The 13,474-nt window shown below is 50.8% G+C and overlaps 1 protein-coding gene and 1 long non-coding RNA gene across 4 annotated transcripts in view; both read left to right on the forward strand.

Moving 5' to 3' along the window:
- Positions 1–13,474, forward strand: part of ELMO1 (engulfment and cell motility 1) — a 472,089-nt gene that overhangs the window by 279,389 nt on the left and 179,226 nt on the right. The gene's annotated exons all lie outside the window — the stretch shown is intronic.
- Positions 622–2,563, forward strand: LOC118497020. The gene is made up of 2 exons (XR_004899562.1): positions 622–729; positions 935–2,563. It is a non-coding gene; the product is annotated as an uncharacterized LOC118497020 (long non-coding RNA).

The following is a 13,474-nucleotide window of genomic DNA, read 5'->3' on the forward strand; positions in this document are numbered from 1 at the left end:
GCACTGGCTCTGAAATGCTAACCTGTGCGGTTTTTAAAGCCAGATGTTCGTGAGTCAACACATGCAGACAAGCAAACAAAAGACCCCCAGGAGCATGCCCACAACTCCGGTCTTTCACACACACCTGCCTCGGAGGCTGCAGCTTCCCACAGTGGCCGTCCCACCCCCGCCGGGGGGTCCCCAGCGGCCTCCCAGCGGGGAGGAGAGGAGAGGGCAGAAAGCCCCAGGATGCATTCACAAACTCGCCATCCTTAACCTGCAGCCTCGGGGTGGACCGGTTTTCCTGGAGGTTGGAGTGGCTGAGGATGTAGATGCCAGGGGAGTTTCTCAGCTCCGGGTACTTGAACTTCAACCAAAACACTTGCTGATTTAGAGCTGAGTAGAAAGAATTAATTAAAAAAAAAAACACTACCACCATTTATTAGGGGCTTCCTCTGGGGCACACACAGTTCTCTGAGGCCACTACTCTGGTAACCCGTACAACGATTTCCTTAGCCAGTGAGGGACCCGGGAGCCCGGGGAGGCTGTGTAGGCTGAGGTCGCCCAGGTAATAGATGAGGTTAGCTACCGGGAGACTGTTGTACGTTGACCCTTCTCTCTCTGGGCAGTGCTGGCCACTTTCAAACATCCTGTCTTCCTTTTACTCCATAAACCGCTTAAGATTAACCTCAGAGTAAATCTGTCTTTTGTCCTCGCCAGTGCCTTGCATATACAGTCTGCTTTTAATAAGTATTTATTGCATGAGCCCTAGCTGGCGTAGCTCAGTGGATTGAGCGTGGGCTGCGAACCAAAGCATCGCAGGTTCGATTCCCAGTCAGGGCACATGCCTGGGTTGCAGGCCATGGCCTAGCAACCGCACATTGATGTTTCTCTCTCTCTCTTTCTCCCTCCCTTCCCTCTCTAAAAATAAATAAATAAAATCTTTTTTAAAAAGTATTTATTGAATGAATAGAGTAGCCTTCTGTTCGCTTCAGAGTCAGTTCCAAAATGCTTTTCAGACATTAGTATATCTTGTCTGAGATTTGTGTTTTACCCTGAAACCTCTCAAACGCCACCCTTTTCTGAACTTAAGTGAAGAATGTATTATAGCAAAGGGCTCTTCTTCATCCCTCCCCTCCTCTTCCTCCTCGGGTATTTGGTGAGAAAGCTGACAGAGTCCAAATTTGAGTTAGAATATAACACGGTGTGTTCCCCAAAGAGGAAAAAAATGATCTATTTTCGATCTTGTGTTTCAGAACACATGCCTGTGTGGCTTTCTAATCCACTGTGTCCCCAGCTGTTTCCTCAGCTTGCCCTCAGCTCGCTGCTGCTTTCCTGCCCATCCCCTGGCCGCGGGAAATGGGGTGAACTTGACCCAGTTCAGAGGTTGGATTTCAGTGAGTACCGGGAGTGGTCAGTCAAATGCTCCTCCCCAGGTGCCTCCTGCCCAGGCAGGTGAGCCAGCCAGTGGGACCTACACGGGGCCAGGTGCCCCGGGATGGTGGCTGTGGGCTGGGACGACCCTGCCTGCAGGTCAGCTCCAGCTGCCTGCGTGTCTGCTGCAGGGTGTGGTCCTTCCCTGCCCTGGGGGAGCTGGACGGAGCGCTGGGTCCCAGCGAAGGAGCCCAGCGCGGCTTCCCTTCACCGCGCTTCCCGAGGGTTTCAGCCACGAGAACAGATTGCAGCTGTGGCCTGAGCATCTTTAGAAGCATGAGTCATGTCTTTTTTCCCCTGAAGAAGCTATTTTGGGCTTTCTGATTGCATATTCCCATGTTGTTCCCCCATAGAGCGAGTGAGGAGAATGACTTGCATTTTTAAAAATAGAAAGCGGCAGGCTTCTCTGCTCTTCCGTCTTGCACCCCGGACCAGCGATTCCTGAACTCGGCCGTGCACCCCCTCCCCTCGGGGGAGCGCCTGCGAGATGTAAACTCCTGCAAGGGAGTCCAGAAAGCAGTTGAATAAACCCTCCAGTTCCTTCCTGGGCTGCCTGACGGGCTCCCCCTGAATGTGGGGATCCCTTTCGAACCTCCTCCACCTCCCCCGGTGATGATTCGGATCGGAGTGAAATGGGTGTTTTCGTGGGGCGGTAAGAGCTCCGGGTCGGGCATCAGCAGGCCTGCATCCTGGTGTGAGCCCCACCACCGACCCCTCCACACAAGCCTCTTCTCCTGTGTGGCCCTCAGTTCCCGTCACTGCAGGTCCCCGGTCCTGCCCAAGTGGCCTCCAGCCCCATGCTGCTGCGTTCAAACCGAGTCCTTCTCATGCACCCTCCCTGGCAACTGCCCCCACTGCATTTGTTCACAGAGGTTGCCCATCGTCACTTCTCGAGTGACATGTGTTTAACCTGGATTGGTACTGCATTCTGGGCCAGAGATTTAATGAAACTAACTGAGACCTTGTCGGGAGCAGCTCCTGATGGTTAGACAGCCTTGCGGGACTGTTTATCTCCCACACAGATGGGACTGCTCTCATCTTCTGAACACTCAATAGAGTTAAATGTGCTTTTCCCACTACGGATGTTTTATTCTTTGAAGTATCGACTTTATGGCTAGCCAAGAGTTCTTTGAGAAGGATCAGACCTTCATGTTGCCAGAAAAGATCAAGGAAATGCCCCTCCAAAAAAAGAAACCCATTCTTCTCACTTTTTCTTCCCTGCATAGCTGATTTCACCCGGTCTCACCCCATCGTCCCCTCCCCACTGGGTGCGGTGGCTGTGGTCCCCAGCCTGGGCGAAGTGGGGCTGGGGGGCGGGCAGAGGCAGCTGCTTCGCCCCCTCCTACTTGCACGGGGGTGGGGGGGTGGGGTGTGAGTCCCGCTGAGACCGGGAGGGAGGGAGAAGCAGCCTCCGTGGAGCGCCCCTTACGGTCCCCATGAGTCACGCCGATCCCCACCCTGAGCCGCCCTGCTCCCGCGTCTCCTCGGCTTCTACTGGCTATTTGATAGTTTGAGAAATTGCTTTTTCCTGCAGCCCACGAGATAAGACAAGAATCGTACAGAAATGTACTGACTTATTTCCCCATCCCAGCCCGTCTAGGTCAGGACAAATCCTGCTGCTTTTCTGTGTTATTAACATTGTGAGAGTGAAAACCTCCCCTTGAAGGCCTCTCGGGGTTGAGTCTTTTGGTCATTTGATATCCAGCCTGTGGCCCGTGGTCTGCGTCTGTCCCAAGATGACTGTGGACATGGCCCGGCACAGAATCGTACGTTTAGTTAAAACCTTTTTTTTTTTTGCTCGTTAGTTTTCATTAGTATTTGTGTATTTAATGTGGGGCCCAACTCAACTCTTCTTCTCCCAGTGCGGCCCCGAGACACCAGACGGTTGGACGCTCCTAAAGCATGTTTATTTTAGGTTAGGAGTTACCTTAACACGTGTACTTGAACAAATTTTCCCACTTGATGTTGTTATAAAATTGAGCTAACCCCATGTATATTTCTTTTGGAACTGATTCTTTTCACTTACTATGTTAGACTTTTTTCCTTTCAGTAAGTTGATTCACTTCCTGTTTATTCAGATTTTTAATATTTGAATGGTATTCCATCTTCTATATGTGGTCATACTGTGGGTTCTTCTATATGTGGTCATACTGTGGGCATCGATATATATAGTATCCCATTTGATCAAAGTGTGGGTTTCTTACTTTGATGGCTATTGACATTGTTTACACGTTCTTGTTTTTCTAGAGGGCATCGGGGTGAACATGTGCTCCATAAAAGCACAGTGTCTCAGCCCTGGGGTGGGCGGCACAGGAAACTCAAACAGAATGCTATGCCTTCCCTCAAGCAGCATGTATTTTCCTTGGAGAAAAACAGACAGTAAACAAAGAAAAAAAGTATGTCACGTGGGTAAAAACGCACTGGAGAAAAATCGGAGAGAAAAGGGAGGATGTTGGTCACAGGTCAGATTGAGGTGAGGGAGCTGGCCGAGGAAGTACCTGGACAAGGGTTTTCCGGAAAGAGGGAGCCTCGGCGTAAGGGCCCTGAGTGTCCATCTGGCATGGGAAGGGACGAGCGAGGAGGCCAGCGTGGCAGGAGCCAAGGGAGAGCCAGGGGAGGGAAGCAGAGGTAGGGGGGTAGGGGCACCCTGCAGGCCCCTGCAGGCCAGTCGAACAAGTTCGGCGTTCCCGCTGAGGGCAGAGAGAAGCCGTGGGCCGGATTGAGCACGCACGTGACGTCTGGTGACGTACCGTTTGAGAGGCTTGTTTGGCTGATCTGTTGAGGCAGACAGCGGGAGAGAATGAGGTGACGGTGCCCCCTGCAGTGAGCACGCTGGGAGGTGACGGCGCCTTGAACCAGGGCGTTCGCGGTGGGGATGCCGCAAGGTCGTTGGAGTCCATAGAGAGAAACCATTTTTCCATCTCTGATTTTTTAAAGATTAAAAAGTAGTAAACGTACAATATTGTATTCATTTCAGGGTTTATGGCATTGTTATTCAACATGTATATACCTTTGTACCTCCTGCTTTTCCACGTCCACGGCCTTGACCCTGATTCATCGTGTGACCGTCTCCACACCCCCACCCCCCATCCATCCCTGCTCCACCCCGCAGCCTGGGCTTCACCTGAGGCACGCGGCAGACCCGCCCCGTCTGACTTATGCGGGCGAGGTGGCTGCTGTCCCCTCAGAGTGAGGCCCAGACGTCTTGTCGCCACCCCCATGCTGCAGAAACCCCAGCAGGGCATGCTCCCTTCTCCCCCGGACCTTTGCACACCCAGGCCCCTCACCCGAGAACCTTTGTCCTCCTTGCTCTTCAGCCTCTTCTCCCTTCCAGCACCTTCCACAGGGTGGTCTTGACCCTCGGACTTCCCCCGTTGAGGCCCACCCCGCACTGCGTGGACACAACATGTGTACTCATCTGTCTTTCCACGTGGTCTTCCTCCAGCTCCATCTTCTTGGTCATTCACACCAGTTGCACCTGGATTCTTCTCTGAGGTGGCCCGTCACCCAGCATGGGTGGGAAGCTTGGAGAGGGTGCAGGGAAGGTGGGTAGCAAGGGCCGTAGATATTGGGATGGCAAACGGTTTTGCTGTAAAGTTGAATCCATTGGCACTGGGGCTGTAATTTAGAAACTGAGTAGCCAATCAAACCTCTCAGGCAGGTCAAGCAAGGTCATTGAGGTGACGGAAGTCAGGGGTCTCAGCCACAGCGTCTGACACGCAGGAAGGGTTCGGCAGGTGTGGCCTGGCACCACCGTCCCGAAGGAGGCAGCCCGGAGATGTGGCCCGCCAGTGTCTGCCCTCCGCTCTGCTGGGACCTGCCCGTCAGATCCTGGGGCGGCCACAGGCCGACACGTGTCACTGTGGGTCGGGTGGAGACCAGGATCCAGCAGGATCCTGGTCTCCAGGATCCACGTTGTCACCGGTGTGACAGTCTCTTGTTGGGAGAGCGGGGCCCAGGGTCCTTTGCTGCTCCTGGTCCCGAGGAAAAGCCAGAATCACGGCCAGTGCCCCTGACTGAGCTATTTTTGTCAGGTGGGGCTTTCAGGTGATGAGGAAATTAATGAAAACAACAGCGAAAAAAACCCAACCAAAATCAATCGAACCCTCTGGCTGCTGACCTACTTCACTTCTCTGTTAGAACATCCGTCGTCACGGCTGGTGCGAAGGGGACAGACGCTTGGAGCTCTCCAGTGTTTCAGCAGGTCCTGTGCCGGGCGGTGGCCGCCTGCATTTGTGCATGAGATAATAACGTATTTCCTGTTGTTTTTGAATATTCCTCTTGAGTCGTGACCTTGACTCATCTGGTTTCTAACTTTGAATAGTTGGTGAGACGTGGTTGTAGACGGTGCATCTCAAAAAACAGGAGCAAACGTATCTGGAAGGAGGCAGGAAAATGGATTATTCTCTTGAAGTAATTGCGAGCGGTGACTCACCAAGGGTAACGAAATCGCTTCGGTGAATTTTGAATAGCGTTTTAAAAATTGGAATAGAGCAATTTCGAGAGCGCTTCACAAATAGCAACGGCAAGTGTGCCATTTGATCGGTTTTACGTTCTCAGGCATGCGTGCTGGCGCGCAGGGCAAAACGGGTTTCTCGCCGAGGGTCACGGCTGAGGAGGTTTAAGAGCCCCACTCCCCTGCTGCTCCATAAAGCAGTTCACCTTGAAGTGACTCACACAGTGTAGCCTCGTCTGCTTTCGCATTAGTGCACGCATTACACATTCCCCGACTCGAGCGTGTCATCCTGTCCGAGTTTATCTTAAGGCGTGAGGTTCCTGTCGCGCACTGATTCAGGCGAGGCTGATCATCACCACAGACTTACCCTCCACCCTTCCTGCGTGCATCTTCTCTCTGGGTACCGCTTCTGAGTCTTGATGGCCTCCCCAAATTCCCAGGCTCACTCCTCTCAGAAAGGATTCTTTGCAGATTAGCAAAGGAGAATCGCGTGTGTGGCATTTGCTGCGTGTACGTAAGAGGGAGCCACAAGACATGTCTTAGAAAGCAAGGACGGTGTCAGTCCTTTGTGTCAAACACGGCTGGAGCTCTCAGACGACGTGTGTGCTTCTGATGTGTTTTGGTGCCGCGTCTGGAAGGGAATATTCTGTTTTAAATTATTCCAAATGGAAAGCCGTCAACCGCCACTTCTGTAAAAGCCAGGGCGGGAAGCCCGAGCAGAGCTGTCTGATTAAACAGTGCACGCCTTCCGTTGCTCCTGGGCGCCCTTTGCGCGTAGTCGAGGGAGCATGAGTGGAGATGAGTGGGGGGTGGGGAGGCGATTCCGAGCCCCCCCCCCCCGCCCCCCCGCCGCCGCTAATACAATCCTGGAATAGTCGTTCACCCCCACTCACTCCAGGGCTGCGGGACATCCCCTATTGCTTCTGGCTTTAAAGCCTCTGTCATCTGGCCTCCAAAACCAAAAACAAAACCACCACCAGCAAAACCCCCCCCTCAAACCAACTACCACAAGCAGCTTGCATTTTGCTCAGAGATGGCCTGGTTGCAGGTGCCTAAACCAGTCACATACCTCAGTGGCCCCTTAGCTGCCCGGCACTTTCTCCCACCCGTGTTCTCGTTCTAAAGTCACCCTGGCATCTGTGGTGCCGGTTATTGCCACAGGACCCTTGGGGACCTTCCCAGCTAGTTTGAATTCACTGTGCTCCCACTGAGCGCCTACCGTGTTCCGAGAGCAGCGCTCCGATGTGTCAGCAAAGAAGGCGAGATTCTGGTCTCCGTCAGCTCTCCCCCCTGAGGACGCAGCTCACAGAGTTATCAGACAGTGTCTGCTCAGCATCCACAGTGGTCCCTCCCTCTGCTAGGCACTGGGACTCGACTGGTCAGTGGGAAATCATCTAAAAGTCAATTGTGGATTTACCTTGTGCTCCGAATGAACTTATATTCTAGCACGAGTGCAGCTGCATGGATTAAGCTCTACAGAGAATTAGCAGCATCTCCAAGCGTCATTGTAAGCTGTTCAGCAGAGAGGAGTTCTATAGATATGAAAGACTAATGAGGCTGTCTCCACACAGGGGTCCTTTGATTTCTGCTACCGTTTAGACAAGTGATGTCTTATAGCCTATATTTTAGTTCCAAATTTCCCTAGAAAGGGATCAGCATTTTTATCTTTAAATACATGATCTCATAATGGCCCTTGATTTTTCTCTGTCGTTTTCCTGCTAACAAAAACTCACACAAAACCAGCATCATATGACATATGTATGTGATGTATTTTTTAAGATGAACAACACAAGCAAGCAAAATAGAACCAGAGACATTGACATAAAGAACAAACTGGCAGCAACCAGAGGGGAGGGGGAGGGGGATAACGGGGAAAAGAAAGGGAAGGGTCGTCAAGGAACGCGTATAAAGGACCCATGGACAAAGCCAAAGGGGGTAGGACTGAGGGTGGGGGGGTGGGGGAGGATGGTGGGGGGGAGTGCAGACAACTGTACTTGAACAACAATTAAAAAAAAGATTATACAAACAATACATGCAAAATACAATTTAAAACAACAGCACAGATCTGTTGTTGAAATTTTGGAAACTGGGGAAGATGTTTAAAGAAGAAAATTAAGGCCTCCCTGTGTTCCGCCGCCGCTGTCGGGGGGCGGCCGCAGGCACGCCGGTGCACTTCCCCCGAGCGGTGCTCTGTCTGTGTTTGTATCTGCCCGTGATCTGAACACGTGCATATGTTTGCATGTGCGTTCATATGTAAAAAAGTGAGATCATACAGCCTCTGCACATCAGAACCCTGTTTTTCTCCCCACTCAGAACTGTGTGCAACATCTCCCTGTTACACCTTGAGCTGTCCTTCACGGGTGTGTTCTTCAGCGACCGACGTCATCCCATTGTGGAGCGGTGTCATATTTTAGACAATCGATGTCTATTTTTGTTATGTGGACGTTTTTCCTATCTTCCCTATTATAAACACCTCTGGGGTGATTACCTTGGTAGACAACCTTGCATCCATCTTTAATCTTTGACTCAGCATCAATGCGTAGAGGCGGCATGGCCGGCCGTGCACACGCTTGGGCTCTGGGTCCGATTGCCAAACTGCCGTCCGGCCAGGTTATCTCAGCATCTGCGTCGCCTGAATGTGACAGGCGACCCGGTCACCTCAGCAAGAACTGTCGTCGTCGAGAGTTCAAAGTGTTTTTTCCTTGGCTATTTTCTGAGAAATGGTAAACATTTTTTGGCATACGTATGAGCCATTTATATTTTGTGTATCAAAAGATTGGCTTTATTCTAACTGCATGAGGCTTGCCCACGCCTTGTGCTGTCTAGACAAGAGCGACCGACGACATCACCAGGCAGCGGCACATGCTTTTACATCAGACCAGGACGGCCGATTCTCTGAACAGTGGGAATGGGTGGGTCTAACTGGGAACGTCTGTAGAGCGGCGATTTCACTTGGACATTTCATACTGTTTTCAAGATATTTTGAGTGGACATTGACTTGCATTCAGAAGTAGTAACGCATGAAGTTGGGAGGACCCAAGCCCTTTCTCCCAGGGGCCCCTTTTGAAGCTCTTCAGCCACTTTGACTGAGGTACCAAAAGCCTACAAGGGAATTTGGGTTGTAATTTGTTTTTTAAGGTTTTAATTAATACTTTTCTTAAAAGGTAGCACGTGAGGCTCTGAAGTACTTTAAATTACATGGATTTAAAAGAAAGACAGTGCCGTTCTCCATCCTCAGCTTGCTTCTCCTGAGTCCTGGGCCCCCTCTCCTTTCTCATTGTATTTGCTGACACATGCTGCGTGTGTATGTGTGATATTATAGAGCTCATTATTTCTAATGGCTGGGTGACACTTGAGAGTCATGTGTGACCTGAGATAATGCTTGGAACATGAGAGCACACAGTGGAGGCTCTGCTGCCTGCAGGGAATCTGGTTCATGTGAATCTGATGGAAACATGGAAAGGCCGGGGGGAACATTTTTTTTGGCTACTGTTAGTGGGGGAGATATTTTAGAGTGAGGTTTTCCTTTTTAAGTTGTCCCAGATAAAGGAAGGTGATACCAAACTTAATCATCCTCTTTACTTGCTAAATTGCTCTACATTTCGTAGCCCTAATGAGATTTGGGGGAGAGGAGTGACGAGCTGCGTGTACACCATCCGGGCCTCCCCCTGGGATTCTGTCCAGGGGGGTTGAAGCGCAACACCCAGGACTGGTTCTGTTCCCGAACAGGAGCCCCCCTCCCCTCACGACTCTGAGACGGTTATGAAATGCCGTGCTGCTTTCTTCCTGAGAGCATGAAGCCAGCTTTGTGGGAAACAATTTTTTTCTAGGTTTGGGAGTGTGGTGAGGAGCATGGGTGTGTACGTGCGTGCATGGGGGTGGAAGGGGTGAATGACTCATTCTCTCCTACCTGTAACCCATCTAAGTGGAGTCGTGCAGTAGGTAGTCTTTTGTATCTGGTTTCTTTCACTCAACATAATGTTTTTGAGAGTGCTCTGGGTTGTTATCTATTGTTTTAGTGCCGAGTGACCTTTCTTTTGTTTTCTTTTTTTTTTTTGGTCCCTTCTCCTTTAAAGTCAAGTTTATTGAGATGTAATTAGCACAGTAAATTTCACCTTTTTTAGGTGCACAGTTCTTTACTTTTGAAATACGTATACAGTCATGTGATCACCACCACCATCAAATATAGACTATTTCTATCCCCTCAGAAAAGCCTCCTCTTGACAATTTCTTTGCCTTGGACCACTAGAGGATCATGGGAGGTGAGAGTTGAGGTTGACTCTGATTTGTTTGCCATAAACTTCTTTATTCAACTTTTAGGATTACGCAGCTATAACTTGATGAGCACGCCCCCCGCCCCCACTCCTTGTGACCCATAAAGAAAGGAATGTCGTGGCCGTAGAGAAAATCCAGGCATGTGCGGCTGTCCCCTGGATTGCCTGCCACTCTCGGCTTAATCCCAGTGTGGTAGTTCCACAGCACGATCCAGAACCCCCTCCCTTTCCTTCTGAACTTCATCCCATCCATGATGGCCAGAGCCAAATAAGAAAGCTTTGGTCCAGAAAACAGGGGGTCACAGATGACAACTTGAGGGTAAACCTCGTTTGCTGATCATGGTCCCTAATTTGTGGCTAGTATTCAAATTTGCTCCTTAAACGCAGGTTCTGAATGTAACACACAGCTTACACACAGACACCGGAAGTTCACAGCTGTCACTAGGATTCAGGAAGGGGTGTGGTTTTTAGTGAACTAACCACGTCGATAAGCCCTTTTTGGGTCCTAGCCCTCCACTAAGGTGAGAAAGAAAGAACCGGAGAAGCGTGCATCTTCCTAGGAGTTTTTCTCAGCCTACCGTATCCTCTGTGAGCCTGTTTATCGTGCTCCCACGAGACGGGGAAGGCCCTTAAGACACTCCAGAAGCAAGTGGCTTGAGCAGCGTGGCCTCTCCCGCCATTGGATGACACCGTGAAGGCGGGGTGATGAGGATTTAAAGCGATGCTCCCACGATTGCCCTGTATTTCTCACCCGCAAAGGAGTAGCTCCCCAGGTCTCGTCGGAAAGCTTAGCGTTCAGCCAGATGGGAGCCAGCTTAAGCTGCGTGTGACTACAACTTGGTTTTTCCCCCTCTCACCATCCCATGTGGAGTTGCCGCTGACGACGGATAAAATTCACATTTCCAAGCAAGTCTAGGATTTCAGATATAAATACACAGCGTGAGCGCACCAATTAACTCACGTTCTCCAAGTTAAAAAGGGTAGAACGGGACCAACTTCACATAAGAGTGTTTTCAACTCAGTGCTGCTGAGACGGAGCAAAATAACCCACAATTAGATTCTGAGACTCCTCCAGTTCACCGTTGCTAACGGAGCAGCGATGAGTAACATTCCAGGAGAGTGGATCATTAAGTCTGAGGCCCACTGTCCTGTTCACTTTCGGTGTAAAATGAGGGAGGGGTTCCATTTGAAACCAGTTTTCCAAAGGCCGCCCTACATGTGCTTGTTATGAAATAAATGGAAAGCTTGGGAAGTGTTCTGAGACGTGAGACATTAGAAATTTTCGCATCAATTCACAGTTCACTTTTCTCCGCCGCACTGAGGCACGCTTTGAGAATTTCCCTTCCGAGGGGTTTCTTCGTTTCACGCTTGCATTTCCCAGACCTTTCTTTTTTCAGTCCCTGTATTTCTCAGCTTCCTCCTGCCTTGTAGGTGAAGGGGCTGGTAAGCGATGCAGTGGAATTCGGTTTTCCCTCATCTGCCGGAATGAGGATGTCTAACTCCCGTGGTTCAGATCTAGAAACAGATACTTTCCCTTTTAAATAGGTCATCCTTCGGAACAGACTTGCCAGGTGTGGGTAAAACAGCTTTTACACGAGTCTTCCTGTCTTCCCTCGGTAGACCCGGTGGGGACGAAGGGCAGGGACTCCGGCCAAACCAGGAGTAGAAAGGAAAAGTGGTGACTGTCACCACACCGGGCAGTGCAGAATCAGAGCGGAGCCCCCAGGAGGCCACAGGTGCAACGCTGCAGGTGTGAAGAGGTGTCCCGGGAGAGGCCACTGCAGGACTGTCACGGTACAGTCCTCACTCTTAGCCTGAGAGAGCAGGCCTTTGGGGACAAGTGACCCACCTACCATTTTAAAATGAGGTTGTTAACACTTTTATACTTCAGGGTCAGATTGTTACAGGATTTTTACAAACTGCTGTCTTGTAATTAATTTGTATCCACCACCTCTGTGTTTAAGATGCACAGCCTTCCAGTAATTTGAGGGTGTCCTCTGATCTCCCAGGGGGCCGAATCACTACTAAGCAGTATTTTCTTGAGACCGGGGCCCCTCGGGACCGCCATCCGGGGTGAGCACCCCCGTCTCCCCTCTCCAGCCCCAGCACGGGGAGCTTCCGCCCGCCGGGTCATGCCCCGTCAGTTCCCAAAGTTTACACGTGTACGTTGTGTGTCGTGTTGATTTTCGAGTTACACGTGCTGCCCCTGTTTGGCTCTCTTGTAAGGCTGAGTTTCTCATTTACGGCTCGCTCAGGCCAGTGTAAAAACGTGTGCGCCTTGGTAGAGGGAGCCCTGTGAGTCCCCCGAAAACCTAAATGGACAGGAAGAAGGCCTGCGTGTTTCCTGGGAATGACTGTGGACACGTCGCATGCACACAGGCCCTCGCCTCTGACATTCTCACTCGTGCGTGCTCACAAATCATGTGTTCCTAGCCATGGCGAAGTGCCAGAGCTGTGGGTGCATGCAAGAATGTCTCTTTCACTCCGACACGCTAACACACTTTTCTGAGAGGGAGTGAAGGGGACAGACTTGCACCGGGGCAGCTGGGAGCCGTGGAGCTAACCGCTCAGCCCGTCTTCCGAGTCTTAATTTAGGGCACACCTGGAGGTGTGGGAACTTTCACGTGTGTCCAAATAAAGTAGGTGACCCACATTCATCTCTCTTCGATTCAGTGACATGGGCCAAGGCTAGCTGCGGCCTGTTATTGTCACCTATTGATCTTACCTCTCCCAGCCCAGGATTTCGTCTCGAAAATTCAAATGCGAATTTTCTGGGTACACCCGTAATCCTGAATTTGAGATTCTCACAGCAGCAGGTAGAGGCTGGACCGTTTTATTTATGAGTGGAATAACCTTCCCGGGGTCCATATTTCACACTCGTTCTTCGGAGATGTGTGAATGGATCCTATCCAGGGAGCGCGTGCAAGAACACATTTATCAGCCACCTGACCTTTATTTTATTTGCAGAGCACTTTTTAACCTTCCTGGTGTCAGTCGCAGAAACATTCTCTGCCTTTAAAAAAATTTTAAATGTGATTTTTAAAAATGTTCCAGACTAACACTTTCTATTTCTGGTTTGCTAATATTCCCATTCTAAAGTTAATACAGATAAAAACTGGCAGCTTAACATGGGCCGGAGTAGGAGTATTTACACCCCCAAACTGGCAAACACAAGGAACCCTCCCCGTTGCCACCAGGAGCTAATGGTTCACCAGTTAGCGGCATCCCTCTGAGCAGACGGAATCCAGGCCATCAGGAGCCACCAGAGGAGGAGGGGAGAGCGGACGCTGGGGGAGCTGGTCTCTGAGGACGGAGAAGGGGATGAGAGCAC

The sequence above is a fragment of the Phyllostomus discolor genome, chromosome 10 (assembly GCF_004126475.2).
Source record: "Phyllostomus discolor isolate MPI-MPIP mPhyDis1 chromosome 10, mPhyDis1.pri.v3, whole genome shotgun sequence".
In the NCBI taxonomy this organism is placed as follows: Eukaryota; Metazoa; Chordata; class Mammalia; order Chiroptera; family Phyllostomidae; genus Phyllostomus; species Phyllostomus discolor.